Below are 23,308 nucleotides of genomic sequence, written 5' to 3'. Positions count from 1 at the left end.
TGTAGTACACATATATCTATTTATTGAATGTTATATAAATTTAAATATCTACACACATACCTCAAATTAAAAGGCATAATATCTTAACCGGCCAAAAGGACATTTTTATGTATTATGTGACCTAATTTATGTCATACGTAAACTAGTAGCCAATTATATCCAACGTGGTCTGGATTATCCAGAACCGGTAACCGTTAATGTCACAGGCGGGTAGGCGGGAGAAAAAGCGGCAATATTTTAATGCTTCTATAAACCCCTCGAAAAATAAACACACTCCATTTCGTTCTGTTCTCCTCCGACGAAACACACACACACACCGTGAAATAGCCGGAAATGGACGAACCCGACGGCCCGTTCGCCGGAATTATCAGGAACTGTATCACTGCCGTCGATGAAGAGGAGCTTCGTAACTGCCCGTTCGCTGTGGAATTCGAGAACTTTCCTGAATCTTTCGCCTCACAGTCATCATCGCCGGTCCCGTCAAAACAATTCGGAATTATCATGTTATCACTTCCAGTCACAGCTACCGACTCAATTGACCAAACTTCCACTCTTAAAAATGAAAAAATACATACTCCTCCAGAGCATCATAATTCTCAGACCTATATCTCCGGCTTCCATGATCAGAGACCTACTACGGCTACAGCCGTAGATTTACCGGGTAATGTTTCCGCCGTTGAAGACGCTGCGGCGGATTATGGAGATGGTACGGAGAGGGTTGATTTAGGGAAGGATAATGGCAATCTAGGGTTTTCAAAACCTCTAGAAATTACAGTAAATGGGTGTCATGGAGGTGATGGATTGGAAAGAATTGACGAAGTTGAGTATTCAGAGGGTGATATTGATGAACCGTTGAGGAAGAGAATCAGGATTTGTGAGAAGAACTTGGGTGTTATGCAGAGTTCAATTCCACAAATCGTGGTTGATATAGATGCTGAAATCACAGATTTAGAAGTTGAAGAAATTGTGCAAGATGAAGTAGTTGACGATAATAGAATAAAGAGAACTGTGGATTTTGCAGTAACAGAGTCTGAACATGGTGACAATCATGTTTTTCATGGAAAAAAGCATGCAAATGGGATTCAGGAAAGCTGTACTGCTGGTGTTGATGGAAGCATTAGTGGAAGGCGCGAATTGCCATTATGGATGAAGGGAGGAGACAAGAATGGGGAAGTGAAGGATGTTGCAAGGAAGGCAATGAAGGAGGGGCAGTTCAAGGACATTATAGAAGATACAATGGTGGCTTTTGGAAAGAACAGCGAAAACAAGGATGCAGACTTTTTTGAGACTGCTAAGGGGCGTGATATGGTTTTTCCTCAGCCTAGATGGTGGTCACGGGAGCTATTTGTTGATTGATTTCAGGTCAGGAAACCTGCAAAGATTGAAGAACTGCCAGCTATTGCAGGTTGTAAATGGTGCTTTAAAGGTAGACTTCACTAGCTAGTTAGGAAACTTGTATATATGATAACGATAGTGATCATGCCAGTTTGTGTGCATCTAGGATATTTAGTGTCCTTGCCAGTTTGCGTACACCTCGTCTATTTCTTCGGACTTGCTACCTCCCACTGGCTCGCCAACCCTGTTCAATATATATATATATATATGATATTCTAAGCTACTGGCTATTGCTTTGGTTGACTGATGTAAATTATCACTAAACCTGGCCAAATGTACAGTATGAATGACGGATTCCGTTGAATCAAACCCTGTATGTATTAAGAAATTTACTAAATATGTGTAAATATTAAATTTCGAACCTACTTTAATGGTTAGTCAATTCAATAAAATCTCGAAATCATAAAGTTCAAATCTTGAATCTGCCCTTTGGCGGGTAGCTAATGATGTAACACATTATCACAAGCTTCTAAGCAAATTTTAAATTGAGATAAGCAGTTGCCTATTTGTTAGTGAGTCTTCTTTTTTCCCTAACATACAAATTTTATAATTATGTTACCCAAACTACTAATGTGAAAGAAACAAACCATTGCGTGGTTTTCTAGCTCCCTAGTAGGGGTAAGGCGTACATACACTCTATCCTCTACAGACTCCACACGTGAGATTACACTGGGTGTGTTGTAAACAAACCATTGTGTGGTTCTCTTGGGGTAAACCTCCCAGTCACTACCCGTCATGCCAATTGCTGGCATACTTGGAAGGAACAAGGAACTCAGTTCCCTCCTTTTTGAAATTTGAATTGCCTTTCGAAGAATAATCTTGTCATAAAAAAACCAACAGATAGAAAGGCTGTCTCCAATTATGTTGGAAAACTTTACTGCATACAAGTGCTGGACATTACCATCTTCCCCGCATTTTCAGCTATATTATACAATGTTTGTCAGTCTTTACAGAAAGAACAAAAAGAGGGTAGACAACCATATCCATCAGCTAAATCCAAAATTTTGTTTAGTATAGCTCAAAGGGGAAAAATAAACAGCAGAACATCCAACTCTTTCAGCAAATAACCACATGATTGGTGAGGAACATGCATACACAATCATCTGGTTTGGCTGAAGTAGCTTCTAGATGCCCTATGAAAATGCAAACTGTGATACTACCACTAGGGACGTACAAGATGTGGATATACAGAGCTGCTACTGGTGTGTGCTTGTGTAGCAAAATTAGATGTTGGTAGGAGTTCTGCCTGCGCAAAGGAGTTGTCGGATGGCACATCCAGTAGCACGTCCTGGTCATTTGCAACATGGAAAGAATCCAGCACAGGGACACTATTAGAAGGCAAGGGAAATAGGCATTTTGGACTGAAGCTAGAGCTATTGTTGTCCACTAGTTCCTTCTGCTCATAGCTACTTTTCATCACCACCCTCTTGGGGCTCTTCATTGCTTTCTTTGCACCTGAAGCGAAATGGTCTGAAAATTAGTTCTATATGAATCGATGATATTGTCAAAGCACATACAGTGCATGGAGCAAGGGAATTTTTTGTTACTTGGAGAAAAGATCCACTATATCCCCTCCCACACACTCTGGGGTTGTATATAAGATAGAGACTAGACAATTGATGTATTATATAGAAACAATATCCCCCCCCCCCTTACTGAATAAGTTGCAATGCTTACCTAGATGTCACTACTTGCCTGTTTACTACATGATATGTACTGGGACGAAAGGTCCGTAGGTATAGTCAAAAAAAGGGAGAGAGAGACAACTATCGAGATGGACTTTTTCGTTCCCTATTTCCATCTTCCATTTCAATAGGTAATTTCTCCTAACAATTATCCAGCGTGAACCAAGCCACCTCAAGACAGTAGGCCATGACATTGACCTTGTCTTACGAGCTATGTCACAAAATGCAATGTGTAAAATAACTAGTTAGAGAATTAGACACCCCATGCATTGCAATCTAGGACAGTAATAGACACAAGGATACCTTCCGCATCCAAGATATTCTACCACATCTCACTGTCTATGATGCTCACTTATTACCCCATGTAACCCTATTCTTTTATCTGTTCCTTGCAGATTGCAATACCAGATATAATGAATATGCTAGAACCCTTATTGAGAATGTTCAAACTTATTTAAGCCCTCGTATCTATCTTCTTTGTGCTATCTCTGCTTGGAGCTCTCACACATGTAAATTTTGATCTCCTCCCACAATCCTCAGTTAAATATTTATTGTGGTTGAAAACATAATTAAGTAAATAATAGCATGCTCTATGCTCCCTCTAATAACTTCGACTTTTAGATGAGATGGTCACACACTTCAACATAGTATTATGTTTGAGTCTCACCGCCACCCATTAAAAAAAGAACTCACAGTTGCTTGGTACATTAAAAAGATCAGAACCCCACGTGAGGGAGCGTGTTGAAGACATAATTAAGTAAACAAAATTGTGCTCTCTCTAACAATTTAAGTTTTTAGATAGATGGCTTCACACTTCAACAACTTCCAAGAGAACTAGTCAAGCAATTAAGAGGAATTTGTTGGATGCCATAACATTGTTGAAAAAACAAAAATTGAAAAAAGAGAGGCACCAACCTGCGTACTTTGGATGGTGCCCTCCGATGGCCTCTTCATATTCACCGAATGACCTGTGCCAATAGCATTGGGCCCTCCTGTAACTTCATAACCACTGGTACTACTTATATATTTTGTGTTCTAACCCAAACAAGATTAGCTTCGGTAAAATTGCACTATTTATTTAGAAAAAGTAGAATGTTCATAAAAAGGAAAAACAGAAGATCTAACCTTGAGAAGGTTATACTTTTCCACCCACTTTGACTTTGTTAAATAGCACAATATTAACCTCTTCAAGGTCCTAGAATCTTCTATTTTCACCCCTGACAATGAGCTATCGAAAACACCTTCTGCAAGAAGTTTCTGGAAGGAAGACAAATTCTCCTCAAAATGAGAGCTCTCAAACATGCTTTTAAGACTGCAGATAGAGAAACAAGAGAAACACAATCAGAGCTTGACGAGGATGAAGAAGGAGGACGAAGAAGAAGAAGAAGAAAACTTGATTCTTGCCTCTCATTGAAAATGATTTTGTTATTAATAGTTCAGTGGTGTATATGCTATAAAGACTTCTGACAATTAAAAGGGATATGAATATGAAGTAAATTGTACAAACCTATCTGCGGGTGCAAAAGAATCAACAGGAGCTAAGTATTTTAGTAGTTGCTTTTGTTCATCACTTGAGAGATGCCTCATGAACTCTTCATAATTAAGTACATCCTGAACCATATTATCATAATGATATAAGTTCTGAAGCAGAGCATTGCTTGGATTCGTACCGATAATAATTAACAATTGACAACAGAGCCACAATCACGTATAAAATTTGTCAAATTCATTCATAGAGGAAGCAAATCTTTGCAAGATGCAATATATTTCTAATTCAAACATATTCAAATGATAATCAAAAGCAGAAGACCATTTTTATATCTACAGACGAGCCGAATCCATGAACACAAGGAAATATTCTGGAATACGAAATGTATTCCAGATGCACAGACAAGTGGGCCTTGTAGGAAGTATTCCACTGTTATATTGGATGAAACAAAAATTTATTCGTAATGAAATCAAGAGGCAGCAACAGACCTTCAGGTCTATATGGCACAGTGGTGAAGTATGATGTCCAAGAATGTGCAATTTTTCAAGGTGATCTTTATCCCTGCATTTTAAAAATAAAATGAGAGGCAAAGAAAAGGATTCCAAGCTCTTGAATTATGTAATTATGGTAACTGATGCCATCACAAGCTTGAATTATGGTATCTGATGCCACCACAAGCTTACAGCACAATTAGTAATTGTAATGAAATATCATTTGGGCTGGTCTGATTTATATATCTTCCTGACGTGGAGCCACATCACAACTAACATTAACAGGATATTCAGGCATTTAAAACCTCATATCCATTTTCTTCCCGTCTAACACATGCAGAAGCACTTTAATTTCTCAAGACATGCTTGCATGCTATCAAGATTAACGAAGAAAGCACCTTTTGGCCTGGTGTTGTTCCATTCCCTGACTATTAGGCTTCTTGGTTCTCTCAGTGCCCAGATTTGGTAAACAGACACCCCTATTAATATTTACAGGTGGGGTAGACAATCGTGAATAAGCCTCATTTACATAACGCCGCTTGTTATTAACCGACAGGGAGCTGGCTTCTGATTCTTCTTCTCTACCTATTGAGTTTGGATGTCGAATTAGCACACTTCCATGTCCTATCTCAACAGAGACCATAGGCTTGTCACTCTCAAAAAGCAAATCCTCTTCAGAAGATCCAGAGAAGTATGAAGATTGTTGTTCATGTAGGATGGTACACAGGTCTTTAGTGAGCTTTTCAACTGAAGACTGCTTTGAACGACTCATGCAGGTTCTCTTCCTTGAAGGCACCATTGCTTCCCATTTGTTGGATTGGGCAGGGCCTGATAGCACAATTAAGGGGAAAATATTTCATGAAGCCATCGAATCACTGAATTATGCAAGAAGTCAGTGAGCTTTGTGCTTCAACTACGAAATGAAGGTTAGAATGCACAAGACATATACAAAGTATAAACAAAGAACAGAAAAGAGAAGGCGAGAGGATGTATATCATATGTGGTAGGGAAAGAAGATACTATTCAAAGTAATTTCTTTGATTTGATTCAGAGAAGAGGAGAAAGGTCTAGCTATTACCACTAAGTTTTCACCAGAGAAGGAATTAACCCTGAGTGTAATATTGGTAATTCAATCAAAAGACGTAGAACAAAAACTCACAGCATCACCAAAACTGACAGCCTACAGAATATTTCAAGTAGCTAACAAGTAATGATATACAGGAACATATCTACATCTTGATGAATCAAATAATTCAGTTTCAATATTATCAAGCCTTTGAAGTTTATTGGCTCTTTGGAAATAAAGCCTGCATTAATAAATGAATTACCTGTCAAATTACTTGCTTCAGTACTACCAAATTGTGCAGAGCTCTCAGTGTTTGAGATGGCGGATCCAGAACTTGACCTATTGCTTGTATCTTCATCTAAACCCTTAAGGAAACCCTGATAATAATCAGGAGGAGTTCTAACTACAGTATTATCATGATTTTTCTTTTGTTTCAGCACCTTTGCCTCTTTGTTCTCCAAAGACATGTTTTTGACCCTACACACCCTATAATCCTCTAGATCATCAGATTCTGGCCTTGCATGCAGAGGGGTATAATTTGCCAAGGTTCCTTTTGTTCTCCACCGAGATCCACATGCATTGCACAATATTGGCTTTTCTGGAGGCCCATTACGCCAAAGTGGGGTGCCTGCAGCAATATGTTGATGTTAAGAGTGTATTCTACATAGATACGGAGGGAAGAAAGAATGGCATCTGAGAATTGAAACAAGGAATTCCACACAAATTACAAGAACATTAGCACACCCCTGCAACAATACTCTTAAATATGCACTGTGAATTTGATCACTTCTATTTTCTTAATTGGTTTTCTCTTTTTCCCATTAATTGGGGGGTGGGGGGGGGGTGAAGAGGCAAACCTTGGGACAGAAAGTTATTTTGTATTAAAGGGGTAATATAGGAGTTATGCCTGCTCTTACTTTAACATGCAATATGGACAGGATCTTGCATTTCAAGTATGGAAGAGAAAAGAAGGATTTGTGTGAAAAATTCCATTCAGGATTGCATTATAAGCCCATGAACAATCCCAAGTGCGAACCTCTCCTTTGAATGCAATTAACTCTATCAAAACTTGAACTATTCTGATGTAAATGAGAGATTGAAAGTTTTCCTGTGCAAAAATCCATAAGCATTGTAGTGGTCCAGCTACCAAGAAAAAGTTATACTGGCAATGGAGACAACATAAAGGAGCAAGAAAACAAGATCATGGAGTTGGAGACAAAGGGCACATCTATGCAATAACAGGGCAAAGGAAATTTATTTGCCTAACATCAAATGGGCAATGAACACTGGAGCATGGAGTTTCCTTTTGAGAAAAGCAGAGAGCGGTATAGCTGGCTACTGCAATGCACTGTAATAGTCACTTAGTATGCAAATAAATGGAAAGATATACAAGGTTTCTTTTTCAAGTGGTTCAATTGTGAAGGTAAAAATTAATACTAGCAGCTGCTTCCGTGTACTTTTAGAAAGAGAGAACAACAGGATAAAGCACATAACTGATAATCGTTGTCAAGAGAAGTGAACTAAGGAAATTATTCTTCATCGTACAACAAGACAGCCAAAGGTCCAATCTTTTATAGAACAACTAAGCCAAGACTAGAACGCCATAAATAGGACTGAAAAACTAGATTGAATTTGAACATTGAAAGTCACGGCATTGCGTGGACTTCTAAAGACATTTGCTTTGGGACAACATATTTACTAAAACAATGTGACATCAGTAATAACTTCCTGTAAACCCAAGCCGAAAGACATAGCTATAGGCAACCCAACCAATTTCTCACCTCATCTTTCGGAACATGTGTTACGTAGGTTGGGTACAAAGCTAAAAAAGCTTTTCCCAATGTCAACGATTACTTCAAGTAGCATCAGCAATGGAGGGGAAAGCCATATTTAACAAGTCTTTTTTTAGACTAGCTGAACTATGAAAGTTCCAAACGCGATAGGTTATGCAGAAAAAGACAAGATAGGATTTCAAGAAGATATCACTCACAAAGTTACTACCTTCGTGATGCGCTGCATCTGAGTAGAGAAAATGGATATAGGATACTCATAGCCGATTACAACAAGTTATTGAGTAGTAGTTGATTGACTTGATTGATTGATTTTGGTTGTTAAGAAAACATCATAAGTTTGTTAATGCAAACATTTGTCGATGTGAGGCCACAGTTTCAATGTTAAAGACAACCCAAGCAAGATAAATACTGATTACTATATCAACTTGAAACCAGTGAGCTCATTTCATGAGGTGAAGAAAACACAAGAGAACACTACAAACCTTTGATCAGAGAACACTGATTAAGAATGTGCTACTACACCAGCGATGTGAAATCCAGAGTTTATATGAAAATATGAATGAGTAACAATCAAGCCACATATATGCCTGAATGATCACCCTTCAATTATAAAGATCAGTAAGATGAACTTTGAAAAGACCAGTCTTCATCGGTGGGCATTTTTATGATGTGTGCATGATTAGAGGAACTATAATGTCAAAGAGCAAGGATTTCATTGGCATGAAAAGTGACACCTGAGAACATTTGCACATTCACAAAAGGGAACAAGGAAAAGAAGTACAGGACAAAAGTTTGAAACATCCCCAAATTGCATTGACCTATAAAAACGAAACAAAAGTTATGTTGTGTTCATGATTAAAGGATTCAAATTGACCTCGATAATTGCCTGTTCTCCTTTAGATTCTTAGCAAGATTTGAGCAAATATACAACAACAACAATCCCACGAGTGGGCCGGGGGTAGGAAGAGTGTATGCAGAGCTTACCTTACCTCATGGTGGTTAAGTGAATCTACAAGCATAACATATAATAAAATGAATAACAACATATATCACTCATCATTTTCTAGTGGTCAGTGATCTCTTCCTTTAAGAAGCAACCAACATATGGGTATCCAGTTCAATAATTGAACAACTAAACTAATCCAATAAAAGGAACAATTTTATGAGCTAAAAAGACTCCTTTTTTTCCCTGAAGATTAGTAAATTCATGAGAGATATAAAATACATTGAAGAACCAAGAACTCACTTGTAACACCACAATGATAACAAGGTCCTTGCTTTCCCATCTGTGCAATTTCTTTTTGTCCCTTAATTATAGAAAAAAATAAAATTTCAAAACTTTTTTTTGTTTCCTTTAGAAAACGAAAAGTACTTATAAAATAAATATCTGTTAAATTATTCTTTTCAGTATCTTATATATGGTATATATATATATATGTTACTGGGTATCAAAGCTTTTCTACAATGGAAACACCAAAAACCCAAGAAGACCAAGAACAGTATGTATATAAAAAGTCCAAGAAAACCCACTGAAAAAGGCAGTTATGAACAAGTAATGAAGGGATTAAAGATGGGATTTTTTTTTTCAGCTGAGAATTTGTACAATCCAATGAAGAAGAAAAATGGGTACTGAAATTTAAAGGAATTTTATGAACATTTAGGAAAAAGGAAGGTGAAATGTGAACGGAAATGGGGTTCTTGTTGTTTTTGTAAATGTAGTAGTAATACTAGATGTTTTTTTTTTCTTCTTTCTTTGGTGTTAAATCTTCTTGAAAAGTTCCAATCTTTATTTATTGGAAATAGAAATTGATTTTTTTGCTTCCATTTTTAAATTTGTAAATAAATAAACCTTATTGTTTAAGTATGAAGAATATTACTGCTTAAGTCCTTTGTTGACTAAAGGTTATTCCAGATAACCACTAACATTTGGAACTTTTTCCAACCCCCCACCCTGCAAACTCCTTCACCAAAAAAAAACCTTTTTAATTTATATTGTTCTTTCTAAGATTTACTCTTAAAGTAAGGATCAAGATTAGGATATTTAGGTTTATTTTTTATGGTTTAAAAAATTAAAAAGAAACATATAGTATAAGAAATTAAAAGGAATAGAAAAGTAATGGCAACAAAACAAAAAAGAGGAAAGAAACAAAGAAGTTTGTTTGAATCCTTTTTATCAACATTCTGCCTATATTGATTTCTGATAAGTAACAACATCTACTCTGTTAGTTTCAATATGTTTCTTATTTTGATTTAGTACGGAATTTTGTAATTTTAATTAAAAATATGTTAAATATATTTAAATATTTTTTAATTTTATGATCTTAAATACGTTATGTCGAAAATTAAATATTATTTTTAAAAATAAATTTAAAAAGAAAATAAAAAAAACAAATTAAAATGGGAGGAAAAGTACACTACATTCTTGTGATGACATTATGTTGATTAGTTTAATTTATCTTGCAGTAGTAGGTCTTTGGTGCAATTTGTGCTTTAGTTATTGGTCTTCACTCTTCACAATCACAGCCACATTTTGACCATTAGATCTCTCCTCCTAAAGAGATTAGGGTCCCACTCATTGGCATGCACTGACTAGGTTCTCATTTTTACTAGGTCTTCAATAAAGTGGTTGTCAACATTTATGTCTTATATAATGTAGTCCAGACTTGAGAGTAGTGTGTTGTGAATATAGGAGAGTTGAAACATAAAAAGTCCCTTGGGGTTTTGAGTTGTACTAAATGCCTCTTTAGAGTTTCAGATATTATACAAACTTGTTCTAGTTGTGAACTCTAATTTGACCTTTGATAATTACAATCAAACATATGGACAAGTTTGTCCCTCTTGTGTTAGTTTTACAAGTTTTCTTCTGTTTTCAGTAACAAAAATAATCAGTTATAGAGCTGAAGCTGAATATGATTACTGGAACAATTAACACCTTTATGCTGAGAATGAAACGAAAAAATTCCATTGCGACAATGTATAATTTACAACAGGAAACATGACTAGCATGTGTAACTGAAATAAACAAAGGCAGATTCCGGCCTCTACTCGTTCCAAATTTATCAGATGCTCTGAAAGGGACAGCCAGGCAGATCTTCTTCTCTCTTTTTTTTCATTCAGATCGCCAAAACCATGCCATATCTAAGAAGTAAAACTATAGGAATTCTTATAGTTTCAGTATCAAGAACAATTTTGTACCTCTACAATATCATCTTTTACTTCTGGCGGAATCTATGTAGATGCTTTAACTTGGTCGTGTTTGTTCTTGACCACATTTTCTGCACTTATTAGTTTCTCCACCTGATATTTCTCAAGAAAAGCTTGTTTCTGCAGGATATTCATCATCTCCTTAGTTCTATTCTCCTCTCCTTCAAGCTGCATTTTCACTATTGCTTCTGCTTCCCTGTTTATTGGCTAGAAATAGTCATCAATAGCAGCGTCCTGAAAGCATTCACCCATTTTTTTCAAGCCAGAAGATCAGCCAAAGCACCAGGACTGGCACATAACATCAGTAAAGTAATAGAGTGGACTCTGAAGCCAACCCTACTATGTATTAAGTTCCTAATACCTTGACATCACAATACAATAAGTGAATGAAGCACATGTTAAAATAATGCAAAGCCAGCTTCTAAAAAAAACGTACGGAGAGAAACAGAGAGTAAACACAAACACTGTTGGGTACAACGGAAAATCAAAATATGTAAATCATCAAATTAAAGGTCAGACAAAACCATAGGAGGTTACTGGAGTAGCAAGTTGAAGATCAAGGTGACATTGATGAAGCAGCACGTGGTAAAGTCCAAGCTCTAAGAATTACCAGAGGCAGCCAAATAGTATAAGCAAGAAATCAATAATGAAGGGCTTGAAGGTTTAACAGTACCATCGAGTAAAAAGCAGCTTAGATCCATCAAGGACATTGATCAACTTGGTTCAAGATGCTTGACTTGAAAAGAGTGTCAAATACCAGCAATTTTACAAATTCTATATATTCAAAAAGAACAATTCATTCAAATGAGTACATGCGTGCAGAGGTAACAAACAAAGTTAGTAGACCAGAAACAATAAAGATGAAAAGGAAAAAAAAAACGAATTCACAGAATTCATTGTTTGTTCTTAAGGAATTTAATTCCCTCACTGTATCCGAGGTTATGGATTATTTCCTCCCAAGATAAAATGGATAAACTATTAAAGAAGTAGCGGTACCTCAAACTTCAATAATTTCAACAAACTCAAAAGCCAGCAACGAAATCACACAAAGACTCAACTTTTTTTGTTAGAAAATATATACAAAAGAGGGAAAATTCGATAATAAAAAATCAGAGGAAAATCCTCTATTTATAGACAACAAAGAATAGTGTGAACAGATGTTTATTGTGGCTTATCGAAAAAGTCACAACCTTTCAGAAAAATCGCAATTCTTTAAAAAAGTTGCAACTTTTTGAAAAAGTCATAACATTTAGGAAAGTCACAACATTTCGGAATGGTCACAATCTTTTGAAAAAGTCACAACCTTTTATTTCTCATTCACACCTTTAAGACCCAACAATACCCCACATGAATGGGGAATGGCTATTGTTAAAACATATGCATGAAAAATTGTGTAATTCGTAAGTAAGGATTAATTGCATTTGGATAAGTAGGTTTTCCTTTGAACTTTCCGTAGTGAACATATATCAGATATACTCGGCCAATTAGTAGATTTGATATCTTTGAACCGTCGAGCTTTGATGTATACCTAGACAACATAAGTCATACAATCAACCATTTAATTGTTTTTGGTTCTCATTGATTTGTTCGTTTCATCCATGAACACCTCTTGGTTCATAAGTGCGTAGAGAACTGGCCTTACCGGATTCTCCTTAAAGCGACTTACACTTCACTTACATAGGTGATTTCTAAATGTGTTATTCCGTAAATACATCATTTGATATATCCTGTATCAAACTTAAATTATTAAAAAGTCTTAATACATTTATCCTTGTTACTAAACATTGTCTCATCATGAGAATAGACCATTAGAAATTATTTTTATAATGTTGAACCATCATCAATGACTCTATTTGATCTCCTTGAACCCAGATCTTGGAATCTCCAGTCTTCTAGGTAAAGTAAATGCCACGATGATTTGTCCTCGGCCGTAGTCCTATTTTCGTTGATGATCTCTCAACTCTCTCTCTAGTTAGGCCTTTTGTAAGTGGATCCGACACATTATCCTTTGACTTTACATAGTCAATTGTGATAATTCCACTAGAGAGTAGTTGATTAACGATGTTGTGTATTCATCGTATGTGATGAGACTTTTCGTTATATATCCTGCTCCCTGCCCTACATATTGCAATTTGACTATCACAATGCATGCATACTGGTGCCAAAGATTTGGGCCAAAAAAGATTATCTTTCAAGAAATTTCGAAGTCATTAATCTTATTCACCGGCCTAATTTAAAGCGATAAGCTCAGATTTTATTGTAGAGTAAGCGATACATGTCTGTTTGGAAGATTTCCAAGAGACTGCTTCTCTACCAAGAGTAAATACATTTTTATCTTTTTACCCAACTGATTTTCAACTTCAGTTTTGTATTGCCTAAAGACTTCTATTGCTTCATCATTACCATTCAACAAATAGACATAACAATAGTGCAACCGTCAATAAAAGTTATAAAATATTTTTTCCCACCACGAAATGGTATTGACTTCATACCACAAATGTCAGTGTGAATTAATTATATGGGATCTAAATTCCTTTCAATAGATTTATAAGGATGCTTAACATACTTAGATTCAACACAGACTTGATATTTTGATTTATTGCACTCAAAATTAGATAAAACTTCTAATTTGATTAGTTCTCACAACGTTTTGTAATTGACATGTCCCAAACGTTCATACCATAAATAATTTCACTCAAGCAAGTAAGAAAGACCAGAAATATTGAGTTTGAAAAGACTTTCCATGAGGTTAACCTTTTTCTATAAATATTTTGAGCCCGTTTGGATGAGTTTAAAAAAAATAACTTTTATGTATGAAGTGCTTTTAGAACTTTGAAGTGTTGAAAGTTATTTTTATAAATAAGCAGTTGAATGTTTGAATAAAAGTGCTTATGTTGAAAATAAGTATTTGAATTTTAGGGTTAAAAGAATAAAAGGGGTAGCTTGGGAATTTAGTTAAAATATAAGGGATATAAAAGTAATTTTCATGATCAAACAAAATGGCTTTAAGCACTAAGAAAAAAAAGTTAGAAATCCTAACTTTTTATTTCTGACTGACTTTAAGAATTTTATGGCTTAAAGTTAGCATTAGGTAAACACGGTCAAAAGCTAAAAAGGGGTTTATAAGTGGTTTGACCAACTTAAAGTCCATCCAAACGGGCTCTTTGTTCTTACTTATTATAACTTTGTCAAATACAAACATTGTTAAAGTCAACACCTTGTTAGATGTCCTTTCCAAGAAGACCTTTCCATAACACTCAATTTTGGTTGTTGCAGAATTACCCATGAGCATAATCTCATCGGATCCAATAAGAGCATGTGAACTAAATGCTTCTTTATGACACAAAACATGACAGATGATTTTTTTTATCAATATTCATGCCTATACAAATAATTGTATTTTAGTAGATATATATTTTCATGAAAGATCACAACATTTTAAATAACACTTTTTCATAAGAGAACACAACTCTTTTGAACATGTATATATATTTAATTTGGTAGTTTCATACTAGTCATATCATATCATATACTAGTAAAAGAGAAACTCAACGATCAAAATATACTCCAAGAATTTTGTGGGTCTAACATAATATAAGAATGTCATTCAATTTCATATCTTGTGCTTCCACATTTAAATTAGACACCAAGTCTAATTCTGTCTTTATCACAAGTAAAGAACTCTCACATTTTAAATATGATTTCAAAAATATTTTTCAAGTATTTGAAAATAATTTTTCACATAATGCTTTTCGTGCTTTCAAATGTATACTATCAAAATACATATTGGTAGCATAAAGCCTCTTTTAAAGATAATATTCTACAAAAGAATTGTAGTGCTTCCATTTCATTTGACAACCTTTACATATTGTCAAAGTTTAATTCATAGAGGCATCCATTAAAGGCATAAAATTATTAATTTTATGTCATTAGTAATTTTTTTTCTTCTGCCACAATTAGACAGACCACTTAATACTAAAGACTACATCTTTGTACAACTTATTTCTAATTAATGATGAAGTTTTTATATTATTCAAATTGTCAACCGAATGAACTCTGAATGTTGATGAAGTTTTTATAACTTCAAATCAATTTCAAATTCAAATTCAAACAGAGCAAAAATCAAGAGGTTTTAATCTCTAAAAACCAAAAATTCAACACTGTACATACACGAGTATGTGCCAGATGATGCATTTGTTTTTCATGAAACAGTTTCATCTCCTACCACCACAAACAACACTTCATGAGACTCTTTCCTAATATAGCCAGTATGTATATTACTAATAAAGTGAAATGGTGCCACAACATCATTTCACTCTCTTCCTCAATAATTGTGTGGCAATCAATCCTTGGATGTAGGCGATTTTAAATCGATAAAGAATAAAGATATTGTCTTTCTATTATTGGTACTATATGTGATCAATTTCACCATTTTACACAAAATACGCCCTTTCATACCAAACAATATCTTTTGGGTTACAAATATTTGTATAATCAGTCGAGAAAATAATGTCTAAATTTTTTTATGATTTCTATTTTCTGTATCACATGACTTTGCCACATTCCTCGTTTGCAATTTTCTAATTAGAAATTCTCATGGCTTCGCCAAAACACCATTTATTGATTTTTTTTGTTTCTCTTCACAACAGAATGTTACTTCAAATTCTAAAATTTAATAGACAACAATTTTTTTACATCTGCAAACCAAGTACCAGTCGAGTAGAAAATCACAGACTTTAATCTTAATAGCAGAGTAAAAATTACTGGGATTTATTCTTCTCAGGCAGAATAAAAGATGAATACATAATAAAACGTAAGATAAAGTTTAATATGAGAAACTAACTTCATTATTCAAGAAATAGCCTTTATAAGTAATCCATAAAAGGCTATGCATAATTGATAAAATATTCAAAACTTCTCAATCAAAATCCTTCTTACGTTTTTTGTTTCAATTGAAGCAAGCATGTACATAGTAGGGACTTCATGGGTTTTATGTACCAAGTAGATTAAGTGAACAAAAAAAAATTTCACCGAATATATTGAAGATAGTAGTTCGAGTGATTAGTTTGAGTGGTTAATTAATTGTAAACTGCCTATTTGGCAATTAGTTATATTGATGCAGTTAAGAAGCAAGTTAGTTGTGAGTTTGTTGAGTTTATTAGAAGTAGTTATAACAGCTCATCTAGTTAGAATTAGATAGATATAAATAGATGCTTCTTCTTCACTTGTAATCACTTTTGCATAATCAGAACATCAGAAATTTCTCAATTTTCTCTTTAAAATTCTACATGGTATCAGAGTTGTGATTCAATGATTGTTTGATTCAACTACGACAGTTGATTCTGGGAACCTCCATTGATGTTGAGCAGAGTTTTCTTTGTTTACAATGCCTGAAACAAGTGAAACATCAATGGCTACTGCAGCACCAGAGACACTACAAGCAATTGAATCCAAACGAAACCATCCATTTTACCTCCATCCATCGGACACTCCTAAAAGTATTTTGACCACAATTTAGCTCACAGGAGAAAAGAATTACTCCCTATGGAGTAGATCTATGTTGATCAATCTCAGGGCAAAAATCAAACTGGATTTGTACTTGGAACATGTCGACGAAGTGATTACTCTCATTAATTATAGGAGCAATGAGAGAAGTGTAATGTATTCGTGCTAGCGTGGATTATGAATACAATATCAAAAGAGTTATTGAGTAGGGTTGTATATGCCTCAGATACTGCGATAGTTTAGGCAGATTTGAAGGAACAATTTAATAAGGTTGATGGATCAAGAATTTATCAACTTCATAGAGAGATTTGTACGATTCATTAAGGTAACTTGACTGTTTCAGCTTACTTTACCAAATTGAGATTGTTATGGGATGAATTCGATACACTTGTATCACCACCTTCATGTAATTTTGACAGATCTAGAACTTATGTGGATCATATACAGTACTTACATTTGTTTTCTTTTTTGATGGGACTGAGTGATATGTATGGACATGCACGAAGCCAGATTTTAATGATGAGTCCCTTACCAAGTGTTAGTAAGGCATACACCATGATAATCTTAGATGAAAGCTAAAAACCCACTTTAGTCATGCGTGTAGGTGGTGATATGGTTGAGGCTGCAGCATTATATGCAGGAAAAGGCACTTATGCAACTAAAAACACACGTACTGATGGATACAAGATTGAAGCAGCAATGTACACCGGAAGAGGTAACTACAATGCCAAAAAGAAAGTGAACTGAAATATGTTCTGTGATCATTGTAAGATGCATGGACATACTCAAAAAATATGTTATAGACTCGTTGGGTATCCTGAAGATTGGAAGTTTAAAAGGAGACCACCAGGACAAAATGCAGATCAAAACTACACAAATACAGCTAGAGGAGTGCATTCATCTAGAGGAAAGGGCATTGTAAATAATGTATAGGTGGATAGAAGTGATGATGAGGAGCTAAACAATGATGTTTATGGGCCATTCAACACAGGACCAAACTCCCAAGATTCTTATGATTTCAACTCTATTCGTGCTAACATGCAGGCACTTACTGCATAGCCAAATTTCACTCTCAGTCAACACCAAAAGATATTGAAGTTGTTGGGTGAAGAAGAGAAGACTGAGGACATGGTTAATATGACAGGTAATCTCAATAACGTTATAATATGTCCAGCATCTACTAAAAAGGGAGAGTGTATAGCTATAATGAATTCTAGTGATAAAGAGCATAATGCAGTTAACATGAGGGATAACTGGTTAGTTGATTTAGAGGAAACATGTCATATGACATCCAAAATTGATAAATTGGACAAAGTTAGTGTTTCTAATAAGCATATAGGTATAAAAGTACACTTACCTAATGGACAAACCACCCTAATTACTCATTCAGAAAGTTGTGTAATCCCAGCAGATGGAGTATTAAAGAATGTCTTGGTTATGCCTGAGTTTAAGTATGATTTACTCTCAGTATCTCAACTGACTAGACAATTGAAATATTCTACTCATTTCTTTCTTGAATTTTGTGTTTTTCAGGACCTCTTCAATGGAGAGGTGAAGGAGATTGGTAAGGAGATAGAAGGTCTATACTACTTTCCCAATAATTTCTCTTGTAGTAACACAACTGATGATGATGGCATGGTCTTAATGACAAAAGCAAGTGATACAAATTGCATAACATGGCACAACAGGATAGGTCATCCCTCTATCAAAGTTTTGAGACAACTATCTTTAGTAGATAAAAAAACAGATGTAAAAGTATGTGATAATTGTTCAATTTGTCCTTTAGCAAAGCAGACTAGACTTTCATTTCCTGTGAGTATGTCCAGAATAAAAGCTAAGTTTGATCTCATTCACCTTGACCTATGGGGACCATATAAATTTTCTACACATAATGGGTTCAAATTTTTTCTAACTATTGTAGATGATAATTCAAGGATGACTTAGTTGTTTTTGTTGAAATTTAAAAATGATATCTTTGTTGTTTCGAAATCCTTTCTTGCATTGGTTAGCAATCACTTTAACATGCAAGTAAAAAGAGTAAGATTTGACAATGGCACTGAATTTTTCAATAAGGAATGCAAACCTTGTTTTCCTCTTTAGGAATCATTCATGAAAATAGTTTCCCTCACACTCCACGACAAAATGGAGTGGTAGAGAGGAAGCACAAGCATATACTAGAAGTAGCAAGGGCTCTAGATTTTAAGGGTCTATTCCTATCAGATTTTGGGGTGAGTATGTGCTAGCAGCTGTGTATTTGATAAACAGACTACCTACTGCAGTCTTACAAGGACAGTCACCTTATCAAGTTTTCTACAAAGTAAAGCCAAAACTTGATTATTTAAGGACAATGGGGTGATTGTGTTATGCAACCAAGCCTATCAAAGATGATAAGTTTTCTTCCAAAGCTGATACATGTGTTATGATGGGTTATTGTCCTACTTAGAAAAGATATATGATATATAGCTTGAGTCTCAAGAAGTTTATTATAAAAAGAGATGTTGTTTTCAAAGAGAGTGTGTTTCCATTCGCTGGACTGCAGGATAAACATATGCCAATTTTTATTGAACAATAACTTAGTGATTTTGACAATGTGAGAGTTGACACACCTACAGAAGTACCTAATTTTGAGAAACATGATGAACATTATGCTCCAGATGATACACCTGATCCAGTGATTGCTGAATGTACTCCAGTGATGGACCAAAATGCAGTACAAGAAGTTGTGCAAGAGATAAGACAAAAGACTTCTAGAAGGCGATCCCATACACCTATTTGGATTAAGGATTATGTCACTCATGAGACTGACTCTGTACATCCTCATTCTCTAGCCAACTATATTTCTTACAGTCAACTCTCTCCCAAATATCAAGCTTACTTAAGTGAAATGTCTGTTGAGAAAAACCAAGGAATTATGGGGAAGCCATCAAAGATCCTAGGTAGATAGAGGCCATGAAACAGGAGATTAATGCATTAGAGGATAATGGCACATGGACTGTAATACAGCTACCATCAAGAAAGAATTCCATAGGATATAAGTAGGTTTTTAAGATCAAATATAAGGCAAATGGAGAAGTTGACAGGTTTAAGGCTAGACTTGTGGCCAAGGGGTATAGACAAATAGAAGGAATTGATTATCAAGACACTTTCTCACCTGTAGTAAAGATGGTCACTGTGAGATCTATTATTGCTATAGCAACAACTGAAAATTAGATAATTTATCAAATGGATGTATTCAATGATTTTTTACAAGGAGATCTGGTAGAGGAAGTATACATGGAATTGCCTAAAGGCTTTGATAAAAAGGTAGAGCATCAAGTATGTAGACTTATCAAGTCATTGTATGGACTTAAACAAGATTTCAGACAATGGAATCCAAAGTTAACAGATGCCTTATTGCATTCAGGATACATACAGAGTCACCTAGATTACTCTTTATTCACTAAAAGGAAGGGAACAACACTAGTGATTGTACTAGTGTATGTAGATGATTTGTTGATTATAGGGAATGACTCCACATTGATACAAGAGACTAATCAGGTCTGCATCATCATTTTAAGATTAAAGACTTAGGAGAATTAAAGTATTTCCTAGGAATTTAATTTTGTAGATCAGCACAGGGTATTGTCATGAACCAGAGAAAGTATGCTTTGGAACTGATCTCTGAAGCTGGCTTGGTAGGTGCTAGACCATCATCCACACCATTAGAGTGCAACATCAAACTAACAAGTGCAGATTTTTTTCAAAATGATTCTGATGAGTTGTTTACAGACATAAATAGATAACAAAGGATGATTGGAAAACTATTTATCTTACTAACACTAGGCCTGACATAGCTTAATCAGTTTAAAGTCTTAGTCAGTTCATGCACAGGCCAAAGCTTTCTCATTGGAATGCAACTTTGAAGGTCGTTAAATATATCAAGGCAGCACCAGGACAAGGATTGCTTATGAGTAGTGACAAACATACACATCTTATTGGCTTTGGTGATGCTGACTGGGCTACAGGCCCCAATACCAGGAGGTCTATAACTGGATATTTGTTGAAGTATGGAAAGTCATTAATATCTTAGAAATCAAAGAAGCAGAACACTATTTCCAGAAGTTCTGCAGAAGCAGAATACAGGAGTCTAGCTACGTTGACAATTGAAGTGGTTTGGGTAACTAACTGATTCAAAGAACTTGGTATAAGGGTAGATAATCCTGTGACTATACACTGTGATAGCAAGGCTGAAGATTTTTTTAAAGTAACCCAGTCAGATGTCTCAAAAAGGGTAGTGATCTCCCCCTGAAAAGTATCACGACCATAAAGAGTCCTCTTCCTTCACAAGACTGGACTTGATCAAAAAGATAGCGCGTCTCAGGGCGGAATTGGTCTTGCTAGCTTTTTCCTATAGGAGAGATGCACTGTTTTGAGGACTTTTACCCAAAAAGAGGAGATCTAGTAGGTGGGCGAGTGTACTAGTAGTGGTTACGGTTGTTCCTTTGGCCTATGGTGATTCTATTCAATTGGCATTACCTGTCCTAAAAAAGCTAGATAAAGCGATAGGCAGAAGAGAGAGAATTAGTCTGTCTTTATAGACTGACTTTCCTCGCATCAAAGCTTTCCTTCCATTCAGATAACAACAAATTCTGTTTTTCATTAGAGGACAAAGCATATCGAGATTGATTATCATTTCATTCACAAAAGAATACCACAAGGCTTGATCAAGACAAGTTATATCAACACACGAGACCAACAAGCTGATTTGCTGACTAAGGCATTGAGAAGGTCTCAACATGATTTTTTGTTAGCCAAGCTAGGTGTCTTAAATGTCTTCAGTACATCTAGCTTGAGGGGGAATATTGAATATAGTAGTTCGAGTGATTAGTTTGAGTGGTTAATTAATTGTAAACTGCCTACTTGGCAATTAGTTATATTGGTGCAGTTAGAAAGCAAGTTAGTTGTGAGTTTGTTGAGTTTGTTAGAAGTAGTTATGGCAGCTCATCCAGTTAGAATTAGATAGATATAAATAGATATTTCTTCTTCACTTGTTATCACTTTTGCATAATCAGAACATCAGAAATTTCCCAATTTTCTCTCTAAAATTCTATAGAATGCACCATTTCACCAAATCGGTGCCTTTTGAATTCAGTTTTTCTCTCATCATCATCCGATAAATTAAATCTCTTTATCATTTTTATTCAACAAAGAAGAACACAGAAAGTAATAACAGTGAAGTTAAATTCCTTAAGTTTGTTATTCCTGTATCAAAGTTAGCAAATCAGAAAAAATAACAATGAAAAGGAAAAACAATATCCGAGTCTACAAAATTTACTGTTTGTTCTTAAGAAATTTAATCCCCTCACTGTACCCAAAATTATGGATTATTTTCTCCCAAGATAAAATGGATAAACTATTAAAGAAGTAGCGGTACCTCAAATTTTAATAATTTCAGCAAACTTAAAAGCCAGCAATGAAATCACACAAAGACTCAATTTTATTTGTAAGAAAATATATGCAAAAGAGGGAGAAATTCAATGATAAAAAATAAAAGAAAAATCCTCTATTTATAAAGAACAAAAGGTAGTGTGAACAGTTGCTTATTGTGGCTTATCGAAATAGTCGCAACTTTTTTAAAAAGTCACAATCTTTTCGAAACGGTCACAACCCTTTGAAAGAGTCACAACCTTTTATTTCTCATTCACACCTATAAAAATCCAACACTTTGAAGGGGATGAGAGAAAGTTGCAGCATAAGAAATTAGATATTTTGTTCTAATCTCTTTAGAATGTTCTTTGAATTTTAAGAAGGTTGATTGTGAATTGTGATTATACATTGAAATACAAATTGGTTTGAGAGAATAATGAGATTTTGGTGAAGTATTTTAATTGTCCACAAACTGATTTAAAACAAAATAGCATTAGTTTTCAAAGTCAATATCAACCTTCTGTTCTCAAGGTTTTGTATTGAGCTCCTTATGAATATATTATTCATCTCTAGATCTTTTTACTTTACAAATATCAACATCTTATATTGCATCTTATAATAATAACTTGGAAAATATAAATGTCACTAACTCATGTTAACAAACAAAAAAAACTAATTAGAGAATTTTGTACTGATTTAAACGAGTTATTTACATTTTTCTTTTTTTTTGTAAAAGTTCATATTTAACATTTGTCGAATTAAAAAAAGATTACTAAAGAACAATTTTTTAATATTAATATTGTAACACTCCAATTTATTTTTAAGAATTATTTTTTTTTCTTCAAAAAAATATTTATATTTTTTTTAAGTTATGTTTTTGGGTGATCTGACTTCAGGAGGACATAACCCTATCAAAATTTGAAAATTTGGGAAAACCCATAAAATGAAAGTTGTAGATAATTGAAATACCTTTCCAACCATAGGTCATTGGCTTATATATGACATTGGAATAAAAAGTTATGAATATTGTAAGGAAGAAGGGTCAAGATGGGCAGAAAGTTCAGCCCAACCCGATTCCAAGTCGGGTCAGCCTATATTTCTTACCATGTAAGAGATAAGTTCAGCCTTATCTCTTTCCTTTCATTCAATACACTTCCAAAACACCATATATATATATAGAGAGAGAGAGAATTAAAAGCCATTTTTGACCCAAATTCGAGTCCCGATTTCTGAAGCTCGTGAAGAGAAAAATGTTGCACGTTGCGTTGTCTTCA

At 34.8% G+C, this 23,308-nt stretch overlaps 2 pseudogenes; one reads left to right on the top strand and one right to left on the bottom strand.

Moving 5' to 3' along the window:
- Positions 1–2,236: 2,236 nt before the first annotated feature.
- LOC129899407 (GATA transcription factor 26-like) lies at positions 2,237–9,690 on the bottom strand (annotated as a pseudogene).
- Positions 9,691–16,509: 6,819 nt separating this feature from the next.
- On the top strand, positions 16,510–17,561 carry LOC129900499 (uncharacterized; annotated as a pseudogene).
- Positions 17,562–23,308: the final 5,747 nt, after the last annotated feature.

The sequence above is a fragment of the Solanum dulcamara genome, chromosome 8, assembly GCF_947179165.1.
Source record: "Solanum dulcamara chromosome 8, daSolDulc1.2, whole genome shotgun sequence".
NCBI classification, from domain to species: domain Eukaryota; kingdom Viridiplantae; phylum Streptophyta; class Magnoliopsida; order Solanales; family Solanaceae; genus Solanum; species Solanum dulcamara.
The sequence above is the reverse complement of the archived record's forward strand: the minus strand, read 5'-3'. Positions and strand labels throughout refer to the sequence as shown.